Here is a 21802-nt window from a genome sequence, read left to right as displayed (position 1 = left end):
ACTTTAATCGGTGTGTTGAATTAGAACAGATCATTCAAGAACTCCCCTTAACTGACACCTGGACGTCCACGCACGGAATGGCAGTGGGTTTTACACATTTTACCAGTCATTCGGCAAGTAGGTTAGATAGAATTTACATATCGTGTAATATAAAGCAACACCTGCTACAGACCAAAATATGGCCTACTGTATTTTCCGACCATGCTGCCTATATCTGTACCGTCAACATGAAACAACAGGAAACCTACCGGAGTCGAGGGTTATGGAAGTTCAAAATTGCACATTTGCAAGATACTGCATGTCGAGAAGCCTTCCTGTCCACTTGGACGGTATGTGGACGTAAATTCAATTCCTACAACTCCGCGATCGAGTGGTGGCTCCAATGCGCCAAACCTCAACTTAGGAAAACTTTAATGATTTACTCCCGTCAGAAAAATCAGTGGCACAAACGGACGATGGAATTTTACTTTCAGTGTCTTCGGGAGTTACATAAATTTGACGCGACCGATATCGGCAATTTTGCACAGATCAAAAGAATTCAGGCAAAAATTTTAACGCTGCAACGGAAACAGTTGGAAGGTTTTCAAGTTCGGGCGCGAGTTCCTACGACGGTGCAAGAAGAAGAGGCTGCTATGTATCACATGTTACGTGAAAGTCGACGAGGCCGTCGGAAAATCCTTACACAGATCCGAACCAGCACCGGTGCCATAGTTACTAAACAAAGTGCAATCTTGAGTGCGATTGAAGAGTACTATCGAGAACCTGATGTCCAATAAAATAACAGATGATACCGTGTTTGCGGATTTTACGACAAATTTATCACGGAGACTCGGCCACACAGAGGCAAATGAGCTTATTACAGAGGTGACAGAAGATGAATTAACAGACATTATCCTACGGACTCCGAAAAATAAATCTCCAGGTTCGGACGGTCTACCTGCAGAAGTATATCAAACCTCCTGGCCGCAGATGAAATCGAAACTACTTGCAATTTGTAACGAACTCATGAACTCATGTAACGTTATTCCGCAGGAATTTCGACAGGGAATTGTTGTTTTACTGCCCAAGACCCCTTGCAGTGACAACCCAACAAACTTGAGACCTCTCACGTTGTTAAATAGTGATTATAAACTATTCGCCCGTGTCCTCAGCCAACGGCTCAAAAATGTATGTCCACAATCACAGGACAGTATCAAACGAGTGTTGGTAGAAATAGATCTATTTACCACACGCTCACGGATTACAGAGATGTGATAGCCGTAGCGGAGGCCTGCAAATTAAAATGCGCCCTCTTAATGATAGACTTTGAAAAAGCATTCGACAGAGTGAGCCACCGATTCCATTTCCACGACATGCGGGAATTGGGATTTCCGCACCAGTTCACGCAAGTAATCGACAATATGATCCGTAATAGTACTTCGCGAATCCAAATTAATGGTCGCCTCAGTGGTGCGATTGATATCGCGTGTTCGGTGAGGCAAGGCTGTCCGATGTCGATGGCTCTTTTTGCCATCGCCATAGAACCTCTGCTTGCTACGCTAACTGAACGTTTGCAGGGATTGGAAATCAATAGACAGAAGATTGTGTGCCGTGCGTACGCAGATGATGTCGGCTTTCTTGTCGTGAACGCGCAAGAAGTGAGGTCCTCACTTGAAATACTTCAACGATATGCGGCGGCATCAGGGGCGAAGGTGAACTGGCAAAAATCTGGAATTATGAATATCGGACGGGGAATACATTTCCCCAACCATACCCGATTACGGGAACTTACCAGTATAAAGTGCTTAGGTCTTGAGTTTCGCCGGAAGATACAGAATACCATTGCTGTAAATTATAGGGATTTACTTCACAAGGTAAGGGCATGTGTACAACAGCATAGTATGAGGCAACTGAATGCTCTCCAAAAAGTTGAACTGGTCAACACCTATATCGTCTCGAAGATCAACTATGTAGCCAAAGTGTTGCCTCTTCCCAGTGGCATTGCGAATAGAATGCTGTCCGCTCTTGGCCATTTCGTGACCAGAGGCAATATCTTCAAAGTTAAATTTGTTACGTTGACGCTCCCTACTCGGAAGGGCGGATTAAACCTCACTGATGTTTATAAGAAGGCACAGGCGCTCTATCTAAGCAGTATGTATAAGCTGTGGACAAAATCTCCACATTGCCTCACTGCTTACCTGCTCAACGAAATATCACCGGCGGACCTCAACCCCCCGATTGATGTACATCATATTCCACACGACCTTTACCATTTAAAATACTTCCTTTTGGAATATAGTTATGCTCGACAAAGAATTCCGGAGAAGGAAATAACGGTGGTGAAGCAATTGTATAAGACTTTGATCGAGTTCACATCCCGGAATAACATCGAAGAGAAATATCCAGCTCACAATTGGCGGGTCATTTGGGATAATATTCATTCACGCCATTTACCGTCTCACGTGCGAGCGTCTTGGTATCTAACGGTGAACCGTAAAACAGCAACCAATGCCAGGCTCCATTCCATTTATCTGGCCGATTCACCCTTATGCAACATATGCCGGGTACAAGATAGCGAGGAACACAGATTTGTCTGCGAAACAGTGCGAGATGTTTGGACGGTCATAAGACAGTTGTTGGCAAGCATCACTAGAACATGCCCTGCCACCATAACGCCAGCCGACTTCCTCACTCCGGAGGTGGTGCCTTACTCGCAGACCAAACGAAATTCAGTAAACTGGCTTAATGGCCACACAGTTTACTATTTTTTCAATGTGAACGAAACGAGTAAAGAAGACTTTCTTTTGTATTTAATGATACTGCACCACCGACTGCAGAAGACTAAAAGCTATAAAGCTAATTTTGCAAACTTTTTAAGCCACACAATCATTTCACAGCCAATATAGGATGGAGTGCACACAGCCATTTTCCGACATGTTGGATTCCACTCTCCTATCGGCCGCCCAGAGTGAAGACAAAAGACGTTAGTGCGGGGACGACTTTACTAGTGTGTCATCTTGATAATTCGTCGGATTCAGAAAATAACAGCTCGTTTGATGTAGCGCGTTACGTCTCATTGGCGGATGCCTTTCACAGAACTGCATTTCCTAGTTTTTTTTTATTATAACAGAAGATACGATAGAGAGAACAACGGTAGAAGAATTTTAATTTATTTTGTTCATCAATTATTAACATTGATTGAGGAGCGAGGTGCAATCATGCGGTGCAAAATGCACGGATTTCCCTATTCTCCTGCATAAAAATGAAATGGACATAATTAATTTACACTGCGTTTGGAAGCACCATTTCGTCTTCGGATTATTTTCTGTTTTTCTGTTACCGGCGGCGGAGTCAAGCCGCAGTTTTTTCTTTATTTCGCAGAAGAGGTAGGGTGACATGGTGACAGTTACGGTGGGAGACATTGTGGCCAGGCCTCGGATTGCACGACCCCTGCCCACTTTGCCTCTCCCTGATTGTTTACCGCATTTTACAAAACAGAAGAAAAAAATGGATCAGAAAAAAAATAAAAAAAAAAAGTGGCTACGATACCTGGCTCTCACCCAAAAAACAAAGAAAAGAAAAAGAAAGTGGTAGAGCACTGGTCTAGTAAACCAAGGGTCGTGAGTTCCATCCTCAAAGGAGGAAGTCGAATATTGGAAATCAGTTGCGCGTCGTGGCCGTATAGCAAACAGTATCTGTGATGCAGAACAATTAGCGACACGCGTTTTTTTAAGAATTACTCTCAGATGTGATTAAGGCGAATGGCGCAGATAAAGCATTTGCCAAAGCGTTACAGCACAAGGAGGGACGAGTCAGTCTGAATTACATTTTATAGATGTATTTCTCACATATCTCAGAGCCTCTCGCGGTCGTCGTCGTCGTCGTCGTCGTCGTCGTCGTCGTCGCCGCCGCTTCTGCAGATGTAGCAAATGGCCATCGTAGCAAATGCGGCGAGGGACGCCCTGCCTTCGATTCCGAATGCACAAAGTGTGTGGTCTTGTTTCTCAGTCTACATTTGGTCGGTCTCGTAAGAGGTTGAATGTAACGAATGGGTGGGAAAGAGCAAGGGCCAGCGGCTGTGTAGAACGAAAACACAAATCCTCAGGGGTGTGAGCGTTTCGAGATGAGTCGTATACATGTCATAGTTGGTCGTCAGTGACCGTGTGGCCTAATGGATAAGGCGTCGGACTTTGGATCTGAAGATTACAGGTTCGAATGCTGTCACGCTCGTGTTTTTCCAGTTCTGAAAAAGAAACATACCGTTTTAATGTAGCAATTGAGCAGTACGAAACCGTCTCAATGTTGCTGTTGACCATTTTTTGCTTGGAGATGCTCTTGAGCTTGAATAACACACACAACAAGACTGGTGTTAACTAGCGAAATGGTCGGCAGAGTGCCGACACCGCGAGTTTTGACTGGCACTTGCACATCTAAAACACCGTCGGAAAGTAACTCGTTCGGCTTTTGAGTCACATAAAGTATGTGTGTTAATTTTGACGCCACTAGCTCTGCATGTTGTCATGCAATTTCTTTACCTCTCAGAAATCATTATGACATAAAAGTGAAGTACGTGACGAGTGTAACGTCAGGAAAACATTAGGCAGCATGGAGAGATTCTGTATGGGACCACCCAACCCAAACGAGTACTGTGTGACGTGCTACCCGGCAGGTATTGACCGAGGTAGCCGGCTAGCTCAGTCGGTGCCGGCCGTGGTGGTCTCGCGGTTCTAGGCGCGCAGTGCGGAACCGTGCGACTGCTACGGTCGCAGGTTCGAATCCTGCCTCGGGCATGGATGTGTGTGATGTCTTTAGAAAACCGTCAGTCGAGGCGCGGCCGTCGTGCAGGTCGGACGTGCCTGGAGCGTTGTTTACGTGCTCAGCTGCGGCTTGCGGTGCGGCACGTGGTGAGTCGAGGGCCGTTGCGGCGCGCAAACATCTTGTTTGTAACGAATAGAACCTAACATGGATCACCCAGAGCGGAAAGATACTTTGAAGTTTATGTTTGATGGAAGTTTTTCTCGACCGAAATATTACGAAGTCGAACGATTTCTCGATGAAGACGTAAAATTGCGTCCCACCGATATCATTGGTATCCATTTGTCTATTGTCAGTAGCACAGTTTATATCAAATTTCGTGACCCAGAATTGTGCGACAAAATCATCGATTCATGTGGCGGTACCTATAAATTTCGACACAGTGACGGGAATGTTGGTGAGGTGACTGTTGTCCACGCTGGTCTTGGTATTCGTACCGTCAGGATTTTCGAGTTGCCTTTTGAAATCTTGGCTGAACAAATAAATGCTTCTATTAAGTCCTACGGCAAAATTATCAGTAACATTGCCGAAAAGTTGGCCCCGTTCCATAAGTACCCTGTTTTGAACGGTGTGCGGCAAATTAAGATCGAATTGCAACGGCATATTCCGTCCTACCTAACGATTTGTGGATATAGGGCGATAATCATATATGAGGGACAGCCTCGTACATGTTCAGGCTGTAATTCCACGGGACACGCCCGGGCACAGTGCATCCAACGACGTGTAACGCAGCTGCCTGCGGGTGAACTGGGCCCTCCCCCGCAACCGACAATATTACCGACTACTTATGTAGCGGCGGTCCGTGCAAATACACCCACTGCGTCGGCTGCGGAATTCGGACTTAGTGTGGCCGATGTTACGAATGACGGAGATGTACCTATGGAAATCTCTACCGCTCAGGAAGCCTTGCCGGTCGCTGGCTTGCTAGCCGCGGTGCCCCGTGACGCCTCACGTGAGGAAGCCAGGGTTGACGTTGTGGAGGCGGCCACTACCGCCACTGACAGCCAGCAAGAGACAGAGACTCTTCCTCTTCCTTTAAAGAATGCGGAAGCCTCTGTCAGTGGGTCCTCCCCGAAAAAGCACAAGAAACGTCGGATCGCTCGTCCGGCGGCAGCTCAATCGGCACCTCCCTTGCGTGAAAAGGCCAAACACGCGGGCCGCATGATCTGCGATGACACTTCGGGGACCGAAGATTGTCTTCCGTCGTTGGCCTCACCCATGAATATTGACGATGATGTATCCAACCTTGACACGGGGAGGGCACATATTAGTGCACCACCGCGGACGGCCCAAGTTGCAGATTTGCAGGGTGACGGCCCGCAATGCGGTTCCGGAACTGCTGCAGCAGGCGCGACGACGGCTGTGTCTGTCGATAATTGGGCGGATGATATTGAAGATATGACTGGCAATCCCAAGCGTGAAGAACCGATGGCAACTGGTGATACGCTGCTTACGTCTCGGCGCAATGCAGCGTCCACGGACGGCGACGTCTAGACTTATACGACCTCCGAAGCGGACGACTGTTGAAGGGATAAAAATCGTACCTGTTTTCATCTGCAGATGACCACTCATCCCACATCGCTCCGTTCACGACAATCCTATAAGATTTCTACCATAAATGTTAACCGCATTATCTCTCAAGCAAAAATCCACAGCCTTCGACATTATTTACGGGCCGCTGATATAGATATTCTGTTCGTACAGGAAGCACTGACTCCACTCCTAGCCGACGTCCCCGGTTATGACGCCATTGTCAATATAGGGACGGAGGCAGGTACGATCATTCTGTATCGGGAAGGCATTGAATGTTCTTGTTTGTCCATGTTACCTACCGGACGAGGCATTGCCGCACAGTTCCTTGATGTACTCCTTCTTAATGTGTACGCTCCTTCCGGTTCCAACGCGCGAGCGGCGAGGAGGGAGTTTTACACGGGTGAGATAGCGAATCTAATCACCGACTTGCGTCTGCGTATTATTATGGGTGGTGACGTTAACTGCGTATTGCGCCGCACCGATCAAACGCCGAACTTTAACTTCAGCCAGGAACTGCTAACACTGGTTACAGAATTGCAGTCAGTCGACACGTGGGCGACCTTACACCCAGATGAAGTTGCCTTTACTCACTTTACGCAGACATCTTCCAGCAGGTTAGATCGCATATATGTGCAACGCGGTCTTTTAGCCGACGTGGGAACTTGCGAATATTGGCCCGTTAATTTCAGTGACCATATCGCTTACCACATCGTCTTTAATCACACACCGCAGAAAGTTTATAGAGGCTTCGGACGATGGCAACTCAACTGTCGCCTCTTACAAGACGCCACTTTAGAGCGTGAGATCCGGTCAGTTTGGCACTCCGTAACATCAAGCAGGCCCACGTATTCCACGTGGATTGATTGGTGGACGCTTCATGCAAAGGGGAAACTCATTACTTGCATCAAGCACCACGCCCGGATTCGTGCTCGCGGTGAGAAGGAAATCACTGAATTCTATTTCTGTGCCCTGCGAGAATTGTACCGGGATTATCATCAGGTGCCTAATAACATCACGCACGTACGCAGACTCCAAGCCAAGATTACATCCTTGACGGGCTGCACCGCCGTCGGCCACCAGATTCGAGCACGTGACTCCACAAACTTGACGCAACAGCAGACGTCAGTCCATCATATCGTCCAACAGTTACGTGCAGCGCGTAGGAAACTTATTCATAAGTTGCAGGATGCAGACGGTGCTTGTTATACCCTACAGCGAGACATCAAAAACCATGTTACCAACCACTTTGCTGCACTTTACACCTGTGCTGGTGTACCACATGAGAGAGTGCGGGAATGGTATCATTATGGACCCCCGCCGTACCGCTTTACCGACGACCTCAATCGGGACCTGCTTGCTCCCTTTACCAAAGAAGAACTGAAGGATGCCCTGCTTGCTGCGCCACGAAATAAATCTCCGGGCACGGACGGGCTCTCTGTCGAGTTTTACGTCAAATATTGGCCTATATTAGGGGACGAACTCACAGAGATGTACAATGAAGTACTACGTGGGATTGCTGTACCCCCAGCCTTCACAGAGGGGTTAACTGTTTTAATACCTAAGACGCCGACGCCGACCACCACCAAAGATCTGCGGCCCATTACTCTGCTCAATGCCGACTTTAAGCTTCTGACGCGCGCCCTCAATGCCCGATTACGGCAGCTGTTACCCTATCTTCTGGGACCATACCAAATGAGTGCGATCCGTGGTCGGTCGCTGTCCACCATTTTGGCGCTATATCGGGATCTCGTCTCCCTCACCTGGGCCACCCGCACTCCTATGGCCATAGCATTTCTTGACTTCGATAAGGCTTACGATCGAGCTGACTATCACTATCTCAGCGGCGTGATGGGATCAATGGGCTTCAGTCTTAATTTTATCCACATCAACAACTGTATCAGTGGTACCCGTACACGCTTCCTGATCAATAATACATTGACGGAGTACGTCCAGCTCTCACGGGGTATCAAGAAAGGCTGTCCTCTTTCAACGACGCTCTATGCGATCCTCATGGAACCCTTGTTGCGCCATCTACATCATAGCCTCCCTGGATTCCAGTTTTATAGTATCAAGTCTGTGGTCCAAGCTTACGCAGACGATGTCAGCGTGCTTCTTAACGACGTTCGCGATGTCACCGCAGCGAAACGCATTCTTGAGGAATTCCAAAGAGATAGTGGTGCCATGTTAAACGTCAATAAATCCGCCGCCTTAACGCTTGGTCAAGAACGATCTATCACAGGCGACGCTTGGCTGCCCTGTGTACAGACTAGAAAACACCTTGGTCTCTACGTTACGGCCCGGCCTCTGGACATGTCTCACAAAAATTGGATACCCAAAATTCAGGCGATAAAAGCACTCCTGCGCGACCAGAACATGCGACACCTCGATCGTCTGCAGCGAGCCTTTTTCGTCAACTCTTATGCCCTCTCCAAATTACAATTTGTTGCCGCCGTCCTACCTATGCCGCCCACAGTAGCAAGATCACTCCTAGCGGCGGCCGCCTGGTACGTCTGGAAGCTCAATATTTTTAAGGTTTCCTTCACCACGACAGCACTGCCATGCGATATGGGAGGCCTTGGCTTGAAAAACCCCGGCATTCATGCCCTAGCCCTGTATCTGAAACGCTCATGGCAGATACTCACCGCCAGCGAGGACACCTTCACGAAGCGGCTCTATCAACTGTCCCGCCCCCGCAACTTATCTCCGCCTGTGGACATTGGCCACGTCGGCCCGCACTTTCAGCATATAGCACTGTATTACCTTGAAAGTAGCTATCTCGACGACGAGCTTTTCAAGAAGCCGACGGTAAAACTGTACCGCCACTTAATTCGGCCGTCACTGCCTGGCCCCTTGGAAAAGAAGTATCCGGCTTGCAATTGGTCCCTCGTTTGGGCTAACATCCATAATCCAACGCTTACGACAGATGTCCGCTCCAAATGGTATGACGTGGTCGCTGAAACTATTCCGACGAAAGAAAAGCGGCACAGGATTAATCTTGCACCCAGTCCCTACTGCGACTTGTGCCACATGGTTGAGACTATTACACATCTGTTTGTCTGCAAGGATCAAGTGCACATCTGGAATTGGACGCGCAAAAAACTCGCTGTGCTCAACCGGACTGCGCCTCATGCGATTCAGATCCACGACATTCTGCGCCCGGACTACCGACTCTTCCCTGCAGCCAAACATAACAGCTACCTATGGCTCATGGGACATTTTATCCACTTTATTCTGTCCGGCAGTGCGCCTAATAATGTCTTAGATTTTCAAGTATATCTCTCACACCGACACTGGCGCACAACCAACAAATAATGGCACCGGTATCAGTCAACATTTCAAAATTTTCTTCACATCGTCCTTGAGATGAAGTAGGACGTGGATAACATGAATATCTGTTATAACAATTCGTTTTTCCTGTACTATAGTCAAGGTTATACTCACTGCAAAGACTTCCATTTGTCTCATTGTGATTCTGAATAAAGCAACTTATGAGATCAAGAATATGTCCTTCCCAGGAGCAGTTATTTCTACGACATATTAAATTTGGTGTATTTTGAATGAAACAAAAGCGCAAAACAGACAGCAGAAACGAGCAAAGAAGATGGATAGAAAACAAACGAATATACAAATTACAATGAACAAAAAAAATGCAAATTTAAAAAAAAGCAAAAAAAAGAAAAAAAGTGGTAGAGCGCTGGTCTGATAAACCAGGGGTTGTAAGTTCCATCCTCACAGGAGATAAAAAAAAAAAAAATTCGGTAGAGCGTCAGACTCTCAACCCAGGATCGTGGGTTCGAGCCACACGCTGGGAGGAACGGAATTTTGTTCCGCTGCAGATGTAAATTACCCCTTTTCAGATTAACGAGATGTAATGGAAATAGCAACTTTAAACTTTGCCTACGTCTCTGTCAGTCGCAAGGAAACTGTATCTGAAGGTGAAGGTGATTTTGTAGACATGTGTGAAAGACATGTTCTGAAATGCAAGTGTTGTTGTTTGGAGAGCACATCGGTTACGTTTCAGATGTGTAGCCAAGCAGTAATGGGTCGCCATAGCTGCAAATATTAGCCGGTAATATGAAGTGTTGTCAGCTGAAGTCTGATGATGCAGACGACGGTAAGGACGAAGTACCCAAGAGTACCGCTGGGCCGCGCCTCTTTAGCTCAGTGGTAGAGCACTGCTCTATTAAACCAGCTGTCGTAACTTCCATCCTCAAAGGAGAAAGACGAAATTTGAAAATCAGTTGCGCGTCGTGGCCGTATAGCAGACAGCATCTGTGATGACGAACAATTAGCGGCAGGCGTTTTTTTAAGAATTACTCTCAGATGTGATTAAGGTGAATGGCGCAGATAAAGCATTTGCCAAAGCGGTTCAGCATAAGGTGGGACGAGGCAGTTTGAATTACATTTTATAGATGTATTTCTCACATATCTCAGAGCCTCTCGTCGTCGTCGTCGTCGTCGCCGCCGCTTCTGCAGAAGTAGCAAATGCGGCGAGGAACGCCCTGCCTTCGATTCCGAATGCACAAAGTGTGTGGTCTTGTTTCTCAGTCTATATTTGGTCGGTCTCGTAAGAGGTTGAATGTAACGAATGGGTGGGAAAGAGCAAGGGGCAGCGGCTGTGTAGAACGAAAACACAAATCCTCAGGGGTGTGAGCGTTTCGAGATGAGTCGTATACATGTTATAGTTGGTCGTCAGTGACCGTGTGGCCTAATGGATAAGACGTCGCACTTCGGATCTGAAGATTACAGGTTCGAATGCTGTCACGCTCGTGTTTTTCCAGTTCTGAAAAAGAAACATACCGTTTTAATGTAGCAATTGAGCAGTACGAAACCGTCTGCATGTTGCTGTTGACCATTTTTAGCTTGGAGATGCTCTTGAGCTTGAAACACACACTACAAGACCGGTGTTAACTAGCGAAATGGTCGGCAGAGTGCCGACACCGCGAGTTTTGACTGGCACTAGCACATCTAAAACAACGTCGGAAAGTAACTCGTTCGGCTTTTGAGTCACATAAAGTATGTGTGTTAATTTTGACGACACTAGCTCTGAATGTTGTCATGCAATTTCTTTACCTCTCAGAAATGATTATGACATAAAAGTGAAGTACGTGACGAGTGTGACGTTAGGAAAACATTAGGCAGCATGGAGAGATTCTGTATGGGACCACCCAACCCAAACGATTACTGTGTGACGTGCTACCCGGCATGTATTCACCGAGGTAGCCGGCTAGCTCAGTCGGTAGAGTGTCAGACTCTTGTTCCCACGGTCGTCGGTTCGAGCCACACGCTGGGCGGAACGGAATTTTGTTCCGCTGCAGATCTAATTTACCGTTTTTCTGATTAACGAGATGTAATGGAAATAGCAACTTTAAACTCTGCCTACGTCTTTGTCCGTCGCAAGGAAACTGTATTTGAAGGTGAAGGTGATTTTGTAGACATGTGTGAAAGACATGTTCTGAAATGCAAGTGTTGTTGTTTGGAGAGCACATCGGTTACGTGTCAGATGTGTAGCCAAGCAGTAATGGGTCGCCATAGCTGCAAATATTAGCCGGTAATATGAAGTGTTGTCAGCTGAAGCCTGATGATGCAGACGACCGTAAGGACGAAGTACGCAAGAATACCGCTGCTCCGCGCCTCTTTAGCTCAGTGGTAGAGCACTGCTCTAATAAACCAGGGGTCGTAAGATCCATTCTCACAGGAGAAAGATGAATTTTGGAAATCAATTGCGCGTCGTGGCCGTATAGCAAACAGTGTCTGTGATGACGAACAGTTAGTGACAGGCATCTTATTAAGAATTACTCTCAGATGTGATTAAGGCGAATGGCGCAGATAAAGCATTTGCCAAAGCGGTACAGCATAAGGTGGGACGAGTCAGTCTGAAGTACATTTTATAGATGTATTTCTCACATATCTCAGAGCCTCTCGCGATCGTCGTCGTCGTCGTCGTCGTCGTCGTCGTCGTCGTCGTCGTCGTCGCCGCCGCCACCGCTTCTGCAGAAGTAGCAAATGGCCATCGTAGCAAATGCGGCAGGGACGCCCTGCCTTCGATTCCGAATGCACAATGTGTGTGGTCTTGTTTCTCAGTCTATATTTGGTCGGTCTCGTAAGAGGTTGTATGTAACGAATGGGTGGGAAAGAGCAACGGGAAGCGGCTGTGTAGAACGAAAACACAAATCCTCAGGGGTTTGAGCGTTTCGAGATGAGTCGTATACATGTTATAGTTGGTCGTCAGTGGCCTTGTTGCCTAATGATAAGGCGTCGAACTTCGGATCTGAAGATCACAGGTTCGAATGCTGTCACGCCCGTGTTTTTCCAGTTATGAAAAAGAAACATACCGTTATAATGTAGCAATTGAGCAGTACGAAACCGTGTGAATGTTGCTGTTGACCATTTTTTGCTTGGAGATGCTCTTGAGCTTGAAACACACACAACAAGACCGGTGTTAACTAGCGAAATGGTCGGCAGAGTGCCGACACCGCGAGTTTTGACTGGCACTTGCACATCTAAAACAACGTCGGAAAGTAACTCGTTCGGCTTTTGCGTCACATAAAGTATGTGTGTTAATTTTGACGCCACTAGCTCTGCATGTTGGCATGCAATTTCTTTACCTCTCAGGAATGATTGTGACATAAAAGTGAAGTAGGTGACGAGTGTGACGTTAGGAAAACATTAGGCAGCATGGAGACATTCTGTATGGGACCACCCAAACCAAACGAGTACTGTGTGACGTGCTACCCGGCAGGTATTCACCGACGTAGCCGGCTAGCTCAGTCGGTAGAGCGTCAGACTCTTATTCTTAGGGTCGTGGGTTCGAGCCACACGCTGGGCGGAATTCAATTTTGTTCCGCTGCAGATGTAAATTACCGTTTTTTTGATTAACGAGATGTAATGGAAATAGCAACTTTAAACTCTGCCTACGTCTCTGTCAGTCGCAAGGAAACTGTATTTGAAGGTGAAGGTGATTTTGTAGACATGTGTGAAAGACATGTTCTGAAATGCAAGTGTTGTTGTTTGGACGTAGTTCCGCTTCAGACGCCGTGCAGTGTGGACGTGCCTAGTCTTCCGCTCCGCCGTAGCGTTACGTATAGTGGGATATCGTTTGTTTACGTGTAGTGTTGTACCTTCTGTAAGTTTTTCTCCGTCGTTGTTTCGTTCCTTGTGTTACTTTCTGTGTGTATTTCAGTGTTTTTTGTGTAGCGGTTTAGACCGCGTAATTTTTGAAAATGTCGTCTCAGGTTATTCCTCGTCAGGCTACAGTTAGTTTTGCTTTCGACAAGTCCACCCGCGATGTGCAACCTAGTTCCCTTGAGATTCATGATTGGTTAGTAGATAGCCTTGTCATTAATTGGGATCAGGTGCACACTGCATATTTTGATACAGAACTCTATGTTTTCTTTGTTAAATTTATGGACCCCCTTCAGGTTGATAAAATTATTTCCAAATTTGGTCATCAGGTTCTCTTTCGGCATCGGGATGATTCTGCCAGTACCGTACTGCTTTCAAACGCTTCCATTACCTACACCAGTGTTCGTGTTTACAACCTTTTGCCGGAGGTGGATAATGTGTATCTTAAGGAAGGTTTACTCAAGTATGGTGATGTTAAGAGTATTCGACTTGAACGCTGGTCCAGCCAACATCGCCTGCAGTGTTACAGTGGCATTCGTTCCGTCGAAATGCACGTGAAGCAGAATATTCCCTCGCACCTGCAGATCGGTGGATATCGTGTCCATGTAACATATAGTGGTCAGGTTGGCACCTGTTTTTTTTTTTTTTTGTAATGAGAGTGGCCACGTGCGTACCAACTGTCCGCGGAGGGTTTTTGTGTTAAAAAATTCTCTCGAACAGCGTCGCAAGTTAACGGTCGCTGACCTCGTTGCAGGTGGTTCTGCTCTTGGTGTCGAACAGTCCAGTGGTAGTAGCGCCAAGCCGCAGGTTGTGCACGCCCCTGACACAGAATTTCCTCCTTTACGTGCCAAATCTGATGTTGTTCAGTCGGTTCCTCAGGTGGGTGAGCCGCTTTTGATTAATAAACGGCGTCGCGCACAAGATGGAAATAGTACGGATGAGGATCTCCCCGAGATGCCCCAATCCGAGAGACCGACATCCTCCGAGCCACAGAGTAGTGTAGATGCTCCCTGTTCCCCAGAAGTAGCTGTTCCGGTAGCGGCTGCTGACGCCCCTCCGGCTTCCGACACAGCTTCTCTCGAGTCGGCTCGTCGGTCGGGCCTGTTGGCGCAGCCTTCCGAACCGACTTCGTTGTCACAACAAGTTGAGTCGCAACAACTTCCTGCTTCGCTGCCCCGCACCTCTGCCAGCGGAACTGCTCCGCTTCCTTACAACTTAGCTGTTTCTGAGCTTCCTGCTCACGTTTCGCCTCCGTGTAGTCCATGTTTGCCGGAAGCTAATACTGGTGTAGACCAGTCCGTTTCGTCGGATGTTTCCCCCGCGACCCCGGACCCTGACTGTGGACCGGCGCGGGTGTTGTCAGATACAGAACTTGACCCTCCTACGTCATCGGCGGCTGCCGCTTCCTTGCCCGTCAGCCGACGCAAATTGCGCGTTCAGCCGAACGTCAATGCTGTTCGTAAAAAACCGAAACGTAAGGGATCCGCGGAAGGGGGTAGCAGTCCTCCTCCCTCGGATGCCTCCGTCTCCCCTGCTATGGACTGTGATGTTGATGCGTCGGTGTAGGTGATTTCTTCCCTCGCTTTTCTCTCCATGGTTCAAGCATACACCTTTCTTACCTTTAATGTTAGCCGTATTGAGTCCGACGTTCTCATTGCCTCTTTGCGGCAGTTTCTTTACGACTCCTGTTCGGACGTAGTATTTTTGCAGGAAGTATTGTTTTCTGATCTCTCTCTACCTGGATTTCAAACTGTTTTTAATGTCGCACCGGAGAATTCAACAGGAACTACTCTTTTCTTTCGAGAAGGTATTCCTATTACTGACATTGAATTCCTTGACTCTGGCCGTGGGATTGGTTGTCGTCTTTTTGATCTCCACCTAGTTGTTTTGTATGCCCCCTCTGGTTCGGGTCGCACTGTGGCTCGATCGCGCTTTTATAAGGAAGAGCTTATTTATCTTTTACGCAAGAGTCCTCGGAGTCTCCTGCTCGGAGGCGATTTTAATTGTGTTTTACGCCCTGAAGACCAGTCCCCCAATTTTAATTATTGCCGAGATTTACATGACTTGGTTCATACGATGCACCTGCGTGATGTTTGGGAACACAAATATCCAACCCTGGTGAAATTTACGTATTTTACCGCGTCCTCATGCAGTAGACTCGACAGATTCTACTTCTCTGATTTTTTATGTGATAACATTCTTTCTGTCGATGTTATTCCTACTAGTTTTTCTGACCATTGTGCTTTTACTGCAACTGTAAATCTTAGTCACCAACCAGCAAAACTTTATCGTTCCCAGTGGATGTTAAATGTTTCCCACCTTGCTGACAGTGCCATTGATGAAGTTGTAAGTGCCGTGTGGGAGCGATGTCTTCGCTCCGTCCCGCGTTACCCCTCCTTGTTCGTTTGGTGGACTGCGTTTGCCAAGCCCAAGATTCGTCAGACTTTGATTTTTTACTGTGCCGCAAGGGCGCGTGATTTTAAGAACACGTATGAATTTTACTACTCTGTCCTGCGTGAACTGTATGACGCGGCGGGTCCTTCTCCTCTGCGGATCCATGATGTTCGTCGTATTAAAGCCAAGCTCTTGACCCTCAAACGACGACAGTTGGATGGTCTGCGAGTAAAGTCGAAACCTCACTCTCTTGTTGAAGGTGGACTGACTTCTTTGTACCACCTGCTGCGGCATCAGACTCGACGTCGTCGCTCCTTCATCTCTTCTCTTATGGTGGATGATGGACGACAGCTTATTGCACAGGAGGAACTGACTCGTGCTCTTCATCAGTATTACGCTAGTCTCTATTCTGCCGAAGATTCTGGTGCGTCACTTTCTGATGATGTCCTTGAGGATCTTCCTGCGACAATCACGCCTGACGCGAACGGCGACTTTCTCCGGGAGTTGCAGGTAGATGATGTTTTTGATTTTATTGCTCACTCTCCGTCCGGTAAATCGCCGGGTCCAGACGGCCTGCCTAAAGAATTTTATCTCCGTTTTTGGCCTCTTTTGGGTGGCACTTTTACGCAGATTTTAAATGAGATTGTCAGGGGGATGGATGTGCCTGCCGATTTTAAAGTAGGGAAAATTGTTTTAATTCCGAAGTCCACTGGTCGTTTATCTACTGCCAATCTTCGTCCGCTCACATTGCTGAACTTTGATTACAAGACAGCTGCTAGAGCACTCAATAGTCGATTGTCTTCACTGCTTCGGGGTGTGATTGATGCACATCAATGTTGTTTTCCTGGTAGATCTATTCTGACCCCAGTAGCCGAATATCGGGATGTTGTCTCGGTTGCGGCGGTTACAAACGTTCATTGTGCCTTTGCTTTCCTCGATTTTTATAAGGCTTTTGACCACGTCAGTCATGTGTTTTTAGATCATGTTTTAGATACAATAGGTTTTAACGCTTCATCACGTGGTGTTCTTGGTAATTTGTATAGGGGAATAACTGCTCGGGTGTCAGTCAATGGGCAGCTGACGCCGCCCTTTGCTATCCGCCGAGGGGTACCTCAGGGTAGTCCGCTCTCTATGTCGCTATTCATATTGTCCCTGGAACCGCTGCTTCGGACTCTTGCTTTCAAGCTTCAGGGTATGACCCTCTCTGGTGGGAAGCTCACTGTTAAGGCGTACGCGGACGATGTCGTTGTTCTCCTCCGTCAACGTGATGATATCACATTGTTGAAAGGGGCATTCGATGCATACTGTTGTGTCTCTGGAGCGCGTCTTAATCAGGGTAAGTGTAAGTTCCTTGATATTCGAGGGCCACTTTTGTCGATCGCCATACGTCATTAGGGATTACCATTGATCGGTGTCCTATAAAAATGGCAGCTCTTAATTGGAAATCTGTCACCGAGAAGATACAGGGGGCTCTGATGGTCCATGAGCAGCGCTCTGCTACCATTTTACAAAAAATCAGAATTTTAGACACATACGTGTTATGTAAAGCCTATTATGTTGCTCAGCTGTTCCCCCTTCCCATTATGGTGGCGAAACGGTTGCGCCAATTGTCTAGCAGGTTTATATGGAAGGGTCATCTATTCAAGTTGCGTTACGAGGTTATGACGAAACCGCGTATCTCCGGAGCCTTGGGCCTCACTGACATTACTCGCAAGGCATCTGCCTTGTACGTCCGCCGTACGACTCTAATTGTTACGCAAGAAGTGACTTAAATTACATCCAGACTTTTTACTGCTGTGCGTCCGAAGAGCCTTGCTCCACCTGTCGACGTCGGTCGCCTCAATTTTAAGTTGAAACAAGTCCGGGAATTTTATATTGCGGTTAGTTACCTCGGTGACGTCTTCTTGCGACGACCGGTGCCAACGACCAAGAGCTTGATTGCCCGTTGGGAGGGGCTGGCCGGTCCCAATCCAATCGAACAGGCGTCTCCATCAGTGTCCTGGAACAACGTCTGGAAGAATGTTAGTCTGCCGATCCACACTATGGCTGTGGCGTCCACGTGGTGTAGGGTAGTTAATGGTTTGGTCCCCACCAACGTACGACTGCACCGTATTGGTCTTTCTGACACGGACAACTGCACTCGGTGTGGTCTCCTGGACACACTTGAGCATCGATTCACCTGCAGTGGGCACCTTGCTAATTGGATTTGGCTCAGGAAACAACTGGCTTTTGTCACTAGGACTGCCGAAACGGCTTATACCATTGACATCATCGTACGGCCCGATTCTTCCTTTTATCCGCGAACGAAGCTCAATACCGTTATGTGGTTGCTTGGACACTTCGTACATTTTGTTATTAGTTGTCATGAAGAGGATGAACACCTAACGTTTCGACAGTACATTCTTGCTGCTTACTGGAACCTATTGCGCATGCCAGGACTCCGTGAAGATTTTGGAAATATGCTTAGCCTGACATTTGAAAGGGAGGGTGTTGGCTAAGGTCGCCTGTGTTAGCCGATTTCCTATATACTGTTTCTGGATTTGCCACCTTTCTGTAAACTACTTTTCTAAACCTGGACTGAAGTTTTCGTGGATATTTAGGACGAACAAGAAAAACAAACGTGAGACCAAGAACAAAGACAGTAGGGGAAAGTACGACGCCGTAGTACAGGTGCCATTCGGAAGCAGGACGGTGGAGTCATCGTGGCCAGGCCTCGGGTTTCGACCCCTGCCCGCTTTGATTCAGCAGTCCTGAATCTGAGTGTCACCCCTAAATTTTAAACTATGGCATATCAAGTAATACAAAAAAAAAGAAAGGAAAAATAAAATGAAACAACAAGAAAAAGTTGGGAAAGGTGAAGAAAAATTTAAAAAAAATGGATAAGGCGTCGGACTTCGGATCTGAAAAAAAAAGTGGTAGAGCACTGGTCTAGTGAACCAAGGGTCGTGAGTTCCATCCTCAAAGGAGGAAGTCGAATTTTGGAAATCAGTTGCGCGTCGTGGCCGTATAGCAAACAGTATCTGTGATGACGAACAATTAGCGACAGGCGTTTTTTTAAGAATTACTCTCAGATGTGATTAAGGCGAATGGCGCAGATAAAGCATTTGCCAAAGCGGTACAGCATAAGGTGAGACGAGGCAGGCTGAATTACATTTTATAGATGTATTTCTCACATATCTCAGAGCCTATCGCGGTCGTCGTCGTCGTCGTCGTCGTCGCCGGCGCCGCCGCTTCTGCAGAAGTAGCAAATGGCCATCGTAGCAAATGCAGCGAGGGACGCCCTGCCTTCGATTCCGAATGCACAAAGTGTGTGGTCTTGTTTCTCAATCTATATTTGGTCGGTCTCGTAAGAGGTTGAATGTAACGAATGGGTGGGAGAGAGCAAGGGGCAGCGGCTGTGTAGAACGAAAACACAAATCCTCAGGGGTGTGTGTGTTTCGAGATGAGTCGTATACATGTTATAGTTGCTCGTTCGTGACCGTGTGGCCTAATGGATAAGACGTCGCACTTCGGATCTGAAGATTACAACTTCGAATGCTGTCACGCTCGTGTTTTTCCAGTTCTGAAAAAGAAACATACCGTTTTAATGTAGCGATTGAGCAGTACGAAACAGTCTGAATGTTGCTGTTGACCATTTTTTGCTTGGAGATGCTCTTGAACTTGAATAACACACACAACAAGACCGGTGGTAACTAGCGAAATGGTCGGCAGAGTGCCGAAACCGCGAGTTTTGACTGGCACTTGCACATCTAAAACAACGTCGGAAAGTAACTCGTTCGGCTATTGAGTCACATAAAGTATGTGTGTTAGTTTTGACGCCACTAGCTCTGAATGTTGTCATGCAATTTCTTTGCCTCTCAGAAATGATTATGACATAAAAGTGAAGTACGTGACGAGTGTGACGTTAGAAAAACATTAGGCAGCATGGAGAGATTCTGTATGGGACCACCCAACCCAAACGAGTACTGTGTGACGTGCTACCCGGCAAGTGTTCACCGAGGTAGCCGGCTAGCTCAGTCGGTAGAGCATCAGACTCTTAATCCCAGGGTCGTGGGTTCGAGCCAGACGCTGGGCGGAACGGAATTTTGTTCCGCTGCAGGTGTAAATTACCGTTTTTCTGATTAACGAGATGTAATGGAAATAGCAACTTTAAACTTTGCCTACGTCTCTGTCTGTCGCAAGGAAACTATATTTGATGGTGAAGGCGATTTTGTAGACATGTGTGAAAGACATGTTCTGAAATGCAAGTGTTGTTGTTTGGAGAGCACATCGGTTACGTGTCAGATGTGTAGCCAAGCAGTAACGCGTCGCCATAGCTGCAAATATTTGCCGGTAATATGAAGTGTTGTCAGCTGAAGTCTGATGATGCAGACGACAGTAAGGACGAAGTAACCAAGAGTACCGCTAGGACGCGCTACCTTAGCTCAGTGGTAGAGCACTCCTCTAATAAATCAGAGGTCGTAAGTTCCATCCTCACAGGAAAAAGATGAATTTTGGAAATCAGTTGCGCGTCGTGGCCGTATGGCAAACAGTCTCTGTGATGACGAACAATTAGCGACAGGCGTGTTTTTAAGAATTACTCTCAGATGTGATTAAGGCGAATGGCGCAGATAAAGCATTTTTTTTTTTTAAAAAAAAACCTTTATTAATAATACGACACAACATTAATTTAATTATACAACATCTTAATATATAACTAAGTATGATACAAAAGTCAAATACAAGAAACTATTCCCATACTATTAACCCACTACCTCAAATAATTAGTGGGTCCTTAATACAAACTACTAATTGGCAGTGTATTACTTGTACGGCACTAACTACGGGCATGATTAATAAGCTACTTGTTAGACTACCCTACATGACTAACTAGTGTGATCTGCAGTGTTACAGTATGTGCCAGAAGTTATGCATACAAACCTACTGTTATTTAGCCTGCCCACCGAGCTAACCCCAGTGGGCGTGCCCCTGGCACTGGGCTGGCTACGACTCTTACTTCACTGCAGTCCCTACCTTGTTTGTATGTTAGTATTTCTAGTTCTTACTTAAGCTACTTTCTACTCAAAAAATAGTTGTGCGATAATTCCAATTCCGGGTAATGCACCTGCCGTCCTTGTCCGAAGACGCGGCGGATTCCAGCCATGAAATGGCTGGCCAGATCCGCGCCTGGCGGTAGTGCAGGTGCAGCTTGGTCAAGTTCGGTTTGGTACTTGATTAATTTCTTGCCCTAATGAAGTCCCTCATGACTTTCATCGAGATCTCGTTTGCCAGACTGTTGAGGACTTTGAATGTGTCGGCACGCCGCAGCAAGGTATATGTATCTTGGCTAGGAAGTTGCGCTCTAAGTTCACTTGCCACTCCATCATACAACGTGCAGTTGTAGATGACGTGTTCGGGAGTTCCTTCCGGAGCACCACAGTCACACGCTGGTGTCGCCTGTTTACCAAATCGGCAAAGGTATGCCGGATATGGCCCAAGTCCTGTCAGGAAGTGCAGCAGACCCCTACTTGGCTGAAAGTATCCCATTTTTAACCTTTCTGCAACATCTGGAAGTAACTCAAAAACTCGTCTCCCTGTTCCTTCCCCTTCCCACTGACTTTGCCATAGTTCCTCCCCCCTTCTCTTGATTGCGTATTTGTCCCCTACTTGCACACCCATGATTTCCCTAGTCTTTTCAATTTTCCCCTTTGTTACCCAATACCACGCTGCCTGCTCCCTAATTTTTATATCAAGGGGACATAATCCCATAATAACTAGCAACGCCCCCCCAGGAGTAGTTCTATATGCCCCAGCAGACCTTAGTAGCATACTTCGCTGCACCCTCCTCACGGCCATGGCAGGCGCCACCCTCGTGAGCCTGTGTGCCCAGACCCCGCTGGCATACCCTACTAAGGAAGTCAGAATACTATTGTGATATAATTTTATAAGGTGGGGGGGTAAGTGAAATCTTTTATGT

At 47.1% G+C, this 21802-nt stretch overlaps 1 non-coding gene across 1 annotated transcript; it reads left to right on the top strand.

Annotated features, from left to right (window-relative positions):
* Positions 1 to 13083: 13083 nt before the first annotated feature.
* On the top strand, positions 13084 to 13156 carry Trnak-cuu (transfer RNA lysine (anticodon CUU)). The gene has a single exon. It is a non-coding gene; the product is annotated as a tRNA-Lys (tRNA).
* The last annotated feature ends 8646 nt before the right edge of the window (positions 13157 to 21802 follow it).

Source organism: Schistocerca gregaria, unplaced genomic scaffold (assembly GCF_023897955.1).
Source record: "Schistocerca gregaria isolate iqSchGreg1 unplaced genomic scaffold, iqSchGreg1.2 ptg000131l, whole genome shotgun sequence".
In the NCBI taxonomy this organism is placed as follows: domain Eukaryota; kingdom Metazoa; phylum Arthropoda; class Insecta; order Orthoptera; family Acrididae; genus Schistocerca; species Schistocerca gregaria.
This window is presented reverse-complemented; position numbering and strand designations above follow the sequence as displayed.